The sequence below is a fragment of the Helianthus annuus genome, chromosome 13 (assembly GCF_002127325.2).
Source record: "Helianthus annuus cultivar XRQ/B chromosome 13, HanXRQr2.0-SUNRISE, whole genome shotgun sequence".
NCBI lineage: Eukaryota > Viridiplantae > Streptophyta > Magnoliopsida > Asterales > Asteraceae > Helianthus > Helianthus annuus.
In genome coordinates this window covers 60,766,851-60,776,247 of record NC_035445.2, presented here as the reverse complement: position 1 = coordinate 60,776,247, position 9,397 = coordinate 60,766,851, and the positions used below count along the sequence as shown (strand labels likewise).

Sequence of the window (9,397 nt, the reverse complement as noted above, 5' to 3'; positions counted from 1 at the left end):
AGACCCTAAACATCGCTATTCGGGTATCGAAGTTGAGAAGGAACCGAAAGTTGAATGCCCTCAGGTGATGGCTGAGGAATTGCAGTCAGTTGAGTTGCTTTTGAGCCTGGGACCCAGCATGGAAGAAAATAAGCAAAAAAAAAACCAGCTAGGGGGAGAAAAAACTCAAAGCCAAAGCAAGTTCCAAAACAAGTTCTACCAAAGGGGTTAAATGAACTCCTTTATAAAACAATAGAAGCAGCCAAAATTCGAGCTGAGAAAAGATGTGCAGAGCTTGGAGACGCATTTTGTTCCCCTTATTGCAATAGAGTGGTAAACATGCACGAAGCACTCTTGAATCAAGAATTGAGTGTGATCCGATATATATTTGCTACGTTTGCAAGCATAGAGTAAGTAAAACAGTTATATCAACTAACAAACATCTAAATATATACACTCAAAATATAAATTATTTCATTTTTTTCCTGGCAGGGATGAACTTTACCGATCAAAAACTGGGGTTCACACTCCTAAAGGTATATTTGAAAGCTTCTACAGGGGTCAATACGTAGCATCAAACGGAATAGATGCATTTGTGGATGTTCTAAACCTTGAGGAGAAGAAAAGGGATAGAAAATCATCACCATACAGACTCTACTTGTTTAGCACAATAATGGTATGATTTTATAAACATATTGGCATCTGAAACTAAAACAGATAATTCATATCATTGATTTCGCATACTGTTTATATTTAAATCGCAAATAGAATATTAGATAGTTTTACTATGAACACTAGAAAAGCATTTCGCATAGGGTATAAATACAATTCGCATGTGAGAAATTTCACACCTTATTTGCATGTTTAAATATTTTTAATACATTACTAAACTTTGATTCTAATTACATAACTTTGATTCTAATTACATAACATACAGCCAGATATCTTTTACAACGAGGAGAAATACACAGACGACAGCCGTCTAAACATATTTGGCTCAAATTTTGAAGACATCATACTAAAATATGATGTAAAAAAACTTGATTCGGTTGACTTGGTATTTATTCCGGTACTTCAAGGTGACCACTTCTATGTCTTGTGCTTCCACTTGAAAACCGGCAAAATTGAGCTGATTGACAATTCAGCCGCTAAACAAGAGTTTAAGGACAGATACAAGGGGCTTCCAGACACACTGGTAATACAAAAACTTCTTCATATACATGTTATATTTTATGTAAAAGATACTGACAGAATGTTGCTATGTTACAGAGAAGGGTTTTGGTTTTATACCTAAAAAGGATTTGAACCAACACCAGCTATAGAAGAACTTGGAACATCAGAAATAGAAAGAAAAGAAATGGATTGGAGGACGGAGAATAACGGCGTAGACTGTGGAGTGTTTACGATGCGTCTCTTGGAAACATATAAAGGAGAGAAAATACCATGGTTGACTGGGTTTGTGAAAGAAGATGAAGTAAACAACAGACAGAATTCACAACTTTATCTCCTGAGGCACAGATATCTAAGTAAAATCATTCTATCCGAACACAATGTGCATCGGGAACAAGTAATTAAAAAGGCAAATGCTTTCGATAAAAGGCCAGACAAAGAAAAGTATATGAAAGATTTGGAGAAAATAATCCCAGATAGGTTGAGTGCATTTATTGGAAAGGACTAGTAAAATTGTTTGATGTTGATTTCTGTTGAATATTTAGACTAGTTAGATAACATTAATGTTTTTAATTTCGCATATATAATGTATAAAATCGCATGTTTGACATTGAATTGCTTAAAATGTGCAAAATGGGGGAATATACATATGCGAAATCAAAATCCATTCCATAACAAAGCATGCAAATTTATTGAAACATGCAAAACTTGAATGTTTTTATTAAAATAAAGCACTAAAATGAACAAACTTCATTCAAAAGATGAAAGAAACTCCATTTTCATCTTCATCAAGCATCTTAAGATAGTTATTGCATCCGCCAACTCTTTCAACTGCTTCTCATCCCTCTCACCCAGATCAACCATGAACATAACAACAATTTCTTGAAGACTACACACTTGCATCTGAGATAGCAAGTTCAGCATTTCTTGCCTTCTCTTCATGTTTTCTATTACACGAGAAATGTTGGTCTCCAATATCTCTTGACATGATCGATCATCTTGAGTTTGTTTCTGAATCATTTTTCTCAAAGCCTGCTTGATACTTGATTCAGAAGAAGAGGATGTTGGTATATCTGCCATTTTTAAATGGATGTTTGAAATGGAGATAAAAAGATAAACTATATAATAAAAGAAAAAAGCACATAAAAATTATTGATATGAATTATTGAACTCAATTATTAAACTGAATTATTTGATTTGAATTATTAAACTGAATTATAAAACAAACTGTGCGAAAATACATATAATTAGTTTTAAAGCGTGCGAAATATATAGCTAAATATGTTAAATACTTTCTAGTCTTCGAAATGTCCAACATAAAAATGCGAAATTAAATTTTAAACTTCATTGTGTGCGAAATGCCCAAGTTTAAACATGCCCAATCTCAAAATACCTTAAACCAGAAACAACACATGCAATATGTAAGACAACACATGCGATATGATAAACTCAAAAAATAAAACCAGAAATTGTGTGCGAAATGTCCATCTTTAAACATGCGAAATTATACATATGATCCAATCTTAAATAACTTCAACCATAAACAACTTATCTTCAACAAATCACAACACATGCGATATTTAAAACAACACATGCGATATGATAAACTCAACAAATAAAACCAGAAACAACTTATCTTCAACCTCGTTACAATCTAATAAAATGAAAATACCTTCAATTCAAATAAAACCCAAACAAAAACCAAAAACAAACATCCTAAATGACGAATCCATAATAATTTTTCTGTACCAATCAGTGTTCGGTACAGAAATCAATCAAAAAACCTACAAATCGAATTGATACGAACAATAATTAGATGGACGGTTATGAAACGAACTCGTAATTTGCTTCCTTGTTGACGGAATTCCCTGATTTGCTTCCTTGTTGACGGAATTCCCTAATTACCCCTCAGATGTTTGAACAGAATGTCTAATATACCCTTGTCTAATTAAATTGAATCAGGACACGTGTATGGCTGTGGGCATCGCGTACATAATGTACGATAAGGGAATTTGTATTCTACACTTTACCTATATATATATATATATATATATATATATATATATATATATATATATATGGGTTTCGGTTTAATTAAGAACTAGCACGAGTTGTGAGAACCATAAGAACTCCTACTTCCTGTGTGAGTTGGGCCACCATTTTTTGCACAAACGTAGATGAACATGTTATAAACACATCTGTAAAAACAAAAAAAAAATTGTCGAGTGGGTAGTTACTCCCGATATAAATTTTATTTACGCCTGATGTAAATTTTGATTACGGCGATGTAAATTTTTTACATCTGATGGAAACTTTACAAGCGACATTTTTTTATTTTTAATTTTTTTGCTGGAACAAGTGATTTTTTAGATTTTTGAAAAAATAAATTGAAAAAAAACTTTTGAAATGACTAGTTCTCATAACTTAAGATGGTTCTCATTTTACCTTTTCCATATATGTGTCAAATTAAGAATTTAGGTCGTTTTTTTGGTAATTGTATGTTTAATTATTCAGGTTGTTTTTTGTTAAAGTAGTTAAATCATTTATATTTAAACATATTGACACATCAGCCCATTACAACTAAAACAAAAAGGGAAACAATGTTATTAGTTCTAAGATCACCCGTAGTAGTTTAGAAAAATAATGCCCCCACTATGGGGCATTACCCGACACGTGTCATCCCAGTCAGTATGGGGCGTTATTGCAAAAGTGGCGTAGTGGGAATAATGCCTGATAATGCTCCTTCCAATCATTAAACAAAAAAAAAAAAAAAAAAAAAAAAAAAAAACTATTTTCTCATTGGTGGGTCAAACCCAGTCAAACCTTCCTTCTTTCAATTTAGGCGTTTTAATTATAATGCCCAAGCAATTTTTTTTTTCAAAAATAATGCCCCATAATGCCCTATGTAATGGAGGAGTGGGCGTTTTTTTGAAAAATAATGCCCCCATAATGCCCCACTACACATGGTCTAACACAACTTACTTATAGCCATATACACCCGTTACAACATGTTTACAGTTTGCCAATCCAGTTAGGATTAGTTTAACATCTACGTAACTTGATTACAACCTATTTACAAGTTGTCAACCTATTTACAACCCGTTAATATGTTTGACTCGTTTAAATAAATTGGTTACATGTGTCCTATTCGATTTACATGATTGTTAGTGTGTTCGAGTTAGGTTTTGAGGTTATGTATTTGACACAAATATTTATATGTTATGTCGGGTTAATAATTCAACTTGTTAATTCAAAACTCGTCAACACATCAATACTGTAACCTCTAATTTTTTAGTACAATATTATCTAGATATATGTAGGCTTTTTTTTGTTTTTTTATTTTTTTAAAACATTAAGGAGTATAGTTATAGAATTCGAAAACATTTTTGTAGATGAATTTATATTACAAGAAAATAAAATACTTTTTAATGAGTATTATAATGATTGAAAGATTAAAAGGAAAACTAAGAAAATAAAGTAAAAGAGTAAATCTGCTTTTCCTTTGGCAATGGTAATATACAAACAACCGGGAAAATAATATTTTGTTAAAGACTAGCTTTTCTCACCTTGCTTTTCTCTTTCATTAATTGACTCTTTTTCCTCTGTATTTTCTGTATAAGTGATCCTGCTTTAAATGTGCAAAACAGGTAACCAAAAAAGTTCATAATTCATTTTATTTTTGAGATAACATCTTTATTTTATAATGGGTTATTAGATTTTATCATCCCTAACTATCTGCCTTTGGTCGTTGTCACCCTCAACTAACACTTTGACACCCGGTACCCCCAACTTTACTTTTAGTTTGTGCTGGCACCACTCAGTTAAATCTTTACTAACTGAGTTTGTTTATGATCCTACGTGGCACATAGCTGATGAATTGGACAGAATGACGTGGCGAATTCGTGGCACAAGTAGGCATCATCATCATCTCTCTCATCATCTCTCTCATGGAGTCTCTCTCCATCATCCTCTCATCATCCCCAATTCCCCCAAATCAAAACCCTAAATTTCCTAAATTTAAACCTCTCATTTTTAAAACTCTCCTTCACTCTCTTCAGAAAACTCTCCTCATCCCTCTGTCGAAACTCCAAACAACCGGTGTAGGGGTCATTTCGCTTGCTGGGTCGTAGTCTTGATCGTTGTCATCTGAGATGGGGCAATCCATGTTAACTCCAAGCAACCTTAGTCGCTTAGTGGCTACTTTGCCATGGACCACAGGCACCGATTCAAATACTAAAGCGGATGGAGGTGGTGGTGGTGGTGGTGGTAGTGGATCCATTCCAATTCCTACCATATTCCTTTGGTGCATTTGTATCATATCCACATATCCACATGACATGATGTGGTTGTTGTGGGATACCACTTCCTCCACACTTCCAGTACCTATGTTGTGATAAGGGCTGCTAGTGTTACCATAGCGATATGAAGAGGGCTGTAGCATCAAATTGGAATGGCTCCTTAATGGCGTTGGTTGTGATTGCAAGAAAAATGGACTCCAAGGATGGATATTGCTCCTGTTGACTGAAAATTGATGATGCCTCCAGCATCAAGCTTCTTATCTTTAACAAAACGACTTCAACCTTTAAAGATGAGAGGTTTAAATTTGGGAAATTTAGGGTTTTGATTTGGGGGAATTGGGGATGATGAGAGGATGATGGAGAAAGACTCCATGAGAGAGAGAGATGATGATGATGATGATGCCTACTTGTGCCACGAATTCGCCACGTCATCCTGTCCAACTCATCAGCTATGTGCCACGTAGGATCATAAACAAACTCAGTTAGTAAAGATTTAACTGAGTGGTGCCAGCACAAACTAAAAGTCAAGTTGGGGATGCCAGGTGTCAAAGTGTTAGGTGGGGTTGGCAACGGCCAAATGCCGATAGTTAGGGGTGGTAAAATCCAATAACCCTTTTATAATTTAACTGCATAACAAACATACTATACTTTTATGAAGTCATATATATGTGGGTTTAGTATGTGTGGTGTGGATATTTACTAAAACTCCGTAATTAATTGAAAAGTTTGGCTTGAAACGGTCAATTACACTAAGATTGGTTGAGACAATTAATGATGTTTGCAAATGACATTAGTATGTGTTATGGGAGCTTGGTTGAGAAAAAATGATGTTATGTGGCGTCACTTCTCTAGCCAAACCGCCGCCCAGAAACCACCACTTACCCCAACTTGCATAACCCCACCACCTACAGTTCCAAACAGTCCAAATCCCCCCCCCCCACACCTACGGTTCCAGCTACGAGGTTGACCCACACCCCCGTCGAAGCCCTCCTGTTACGGTGTTAGCGCCGGTGGTGCAGCCGACATGGTATCCCACACCCACCATTAACGCCCCATGACAGGCGGCCTATGATGTGGGTTCAACCTGATTAACACACCATGAGATCTAACTACAATTAATTTCTCTAACTTTGGAAGTATCTAAAAGGTTTGAAATGTAATCGCTAGTAATTCTCTTCAAATGAAGGAGTTGCTAGGGTGTAAACAAGCCGAACAGATCCCGAGCCTGTATAGGCTTGAGATCGGTTCGTTTAACTTTGAAAGAGGGTCAAAACAAATTAACCTCGATTAGGTGGTGGATGAAACCCTTTGTTCTTAACAATTAAAAACTTGGTACACAAACAAAAAACTAAGATGAATAAAAACTAGCCAATGTTGTAAATATTATATTATATTATATTATATTATATTATATTATATTATATTATATTATATTATATTATATTATATTATATTATATTATATTATATTATATTATATTATATTATATTATATTATATTATATTATATTATATTATATTATATTATATTATATTATATTATATTATATTATATTATATTATATTATATTATATTATATTATATTATATTATATTATATTATATTATATAATAGTATAATTTGCAACATTTTGTTTCATTAAAGCTTGTACATCAAGCTTTGTAGATCTTTATGCATCTTATGGTTGTACCCAACGTAGGTTTACAACTTTGAGCCACTGGAGAGTACAAGGGATTATTGCGTAGGTGAGTCTGTAGCAAGCAGAAGACCATGTGTAGTGGGGCTTGAACTTCAAGCTTTTCCCTTGAGCATTATCCTAGTATATGTTAGGGCTGGATTTTTATCATATGTGATCCTTACACGTGATCCTAACCAGTGATCCTTGTTTCTTTGGCAGACAGTGATCCTCAGCAGGACTTCAGGATCAGGATCATGGACCATTGGAAGGATCCTCATGCTAATAGTTATCTTCGTGTAATACAACATTATTTTGCAGGAACATCTAGCAGGATACGCTCTTAGCATCATAATCAAGGGACGCGTCTTCACAATTATAGCACGAGCTTAATCAAAGATAGACGTTGCAAAGGATATGGAAACTTAGCTTGATTTAAGGGCGGCAATTTAGGCTAGATTGTCTTTTATTTCTAAAGGGGTAATGAGCTGATTATTAGTCTTTTTACCTAAAATAGGACACCTACACTTGTATAAATACCACTCTTCCTCATTTGGAAGAACACACGACATACAACGCAACTCTCACACACTTAGACACTCGAAACAATAGTGATCCTTGTACTCAGCTCATTATCATCCGAAGTTGTAACCATTTTGTTCTTATATTGAAGTTTGGTGATCGGTAGTTGCCATCACCCGAGGTTTTTTATGCCGGAGATCATATATTGATCAAGGGCTTTTTCCTCGTATAAATCATTGTGTCCTTGCATCTCTATCACGAAAGTGATCCTTTACTTTTATAATTAACCAAGCATCATACCCCAATTACATAAAGTTTGGTTACATTATCCTTGTGTGATTTTTGACCAAAACAGTTTGGCGCCCACCGTGGGGCAATTGGTGCTTCATTCATAAGAAAACCTTTTTGTTCGAAATCATTTCAAAGAATTACATGGCTTCATCATTGAAAAACATGTCCACGACAATGTCTGCAGTCACCTCGTCCCAGAACATTCTGCCTCCACCACCGGCAGGATCCCAGAAGAATGCTGAGAAGAGACAAACTCCTACTACTTCTAAAACTCCATCTCCTTCTGCTATGAATTCTTATATTCCCAGTACTAGTGATGTATTTACTTTGATTTTGCAGATGAAGGATCGTATGCAGCGGCAGGATGAAACTAATGAAAGGATCCTCAGGGAAATTGGAGATCTCAAAAGACAGAAGAAAACGGCAGAGGATCATTCTCCATTGATGCCCAAATCCTTGAGCTTTGATACTCCAATGATTACTTCTCAGCCATCAGGAATGCCAGACGTGCAAATCATGGGAGAATCAAGAGAATTGCACCATGGATCGACAGCAATGACTCAGGCATTAGGCTCACACTTCCAGCCGGCAGGATCCTACCCCCAGCATTTGGGATCCTTCACGAATCCGGGAGCCTATCCGGGGGCACAGCAGTTTCAAGGATCCTACTTTGTTCTAGGATCATTCCCGGGCCAAGGATACTCCTTTGTTCCAGGATCGTCCCAGGTTCAAGGATCCTCCTTCGTTCCAGGATCCTCCCAGACACCAGGATCCTTCCAGATGCCAGGATCCCTAAAAAGTTTGCAAACAGGAAGTCTAGATGTCCATCAAGGGGACTTCATTCCAATGCAGACCATTGCTTCCACTGGTCCCTCCGTCATTCCAGAATCACAGCAATATGGATTCCCTAACTTGAACCCAATGGGAGGTAACATTTTAAATAATTATCCTACCACTAACCATGGATCCATGCAGGATACAGGTACCAATCATGCTATGGCCAGGGAGTTGCAGAAGCTAAAAGATATGATCTCAAGTGTTCCAGGGATAGTCAAGCCTATCCTAGAGATTGCAGATGGAAGCCACAAGGTATCTCGCTTTGCACCACCAATTTGTGATGCAGAGGTACCCAAAAGGTTCCATATCCCTACTATGAAGCTGTATGATGGTACAACGGATCCAGAGGAACACATAGCACAATACAGGGAAAGGATGGAGATCAATCCTATCCCAGAAAAGTTGAAGGAAGCATGCCTATGTAAAGGATTTGGATCCACTCTTACTGGATCAGCTCTTAAGTGGCTGCTAAGTCTTCCCATTTACTCTATTACTTCATTTGCTAATTTAGTCAATTTATTCAATAACCAATTCTCCTGTAGTAGAAAATTTGAAAGATTAACCAGTGATTTATATAGGGTAACTCAAAGTCATAATGAATCATTAAGGGATTATATAACTAAAT

At 35.8% G+C, this 9,397-nt stretch overlaps 1 long non-coding RNA gene across 1 annotated transcript; it reads left to right on the top strand.

Moving 5' to 3' along the window:
- Positions 1-895: 895 nt before the first annotated feature.
- Positions 896-1,764, top strand: LOC110902752. The gene is made up of 2 exons (XR_002571394.1): positions 896-1,174; positions 1,249-1,764. It is a non-coding gene; the product is annotated as an uncharacterized LOC110902752 (long non-coding RNA).
- Positions 1,765-9,397: the final 7,633 nt, after the last annotated feature.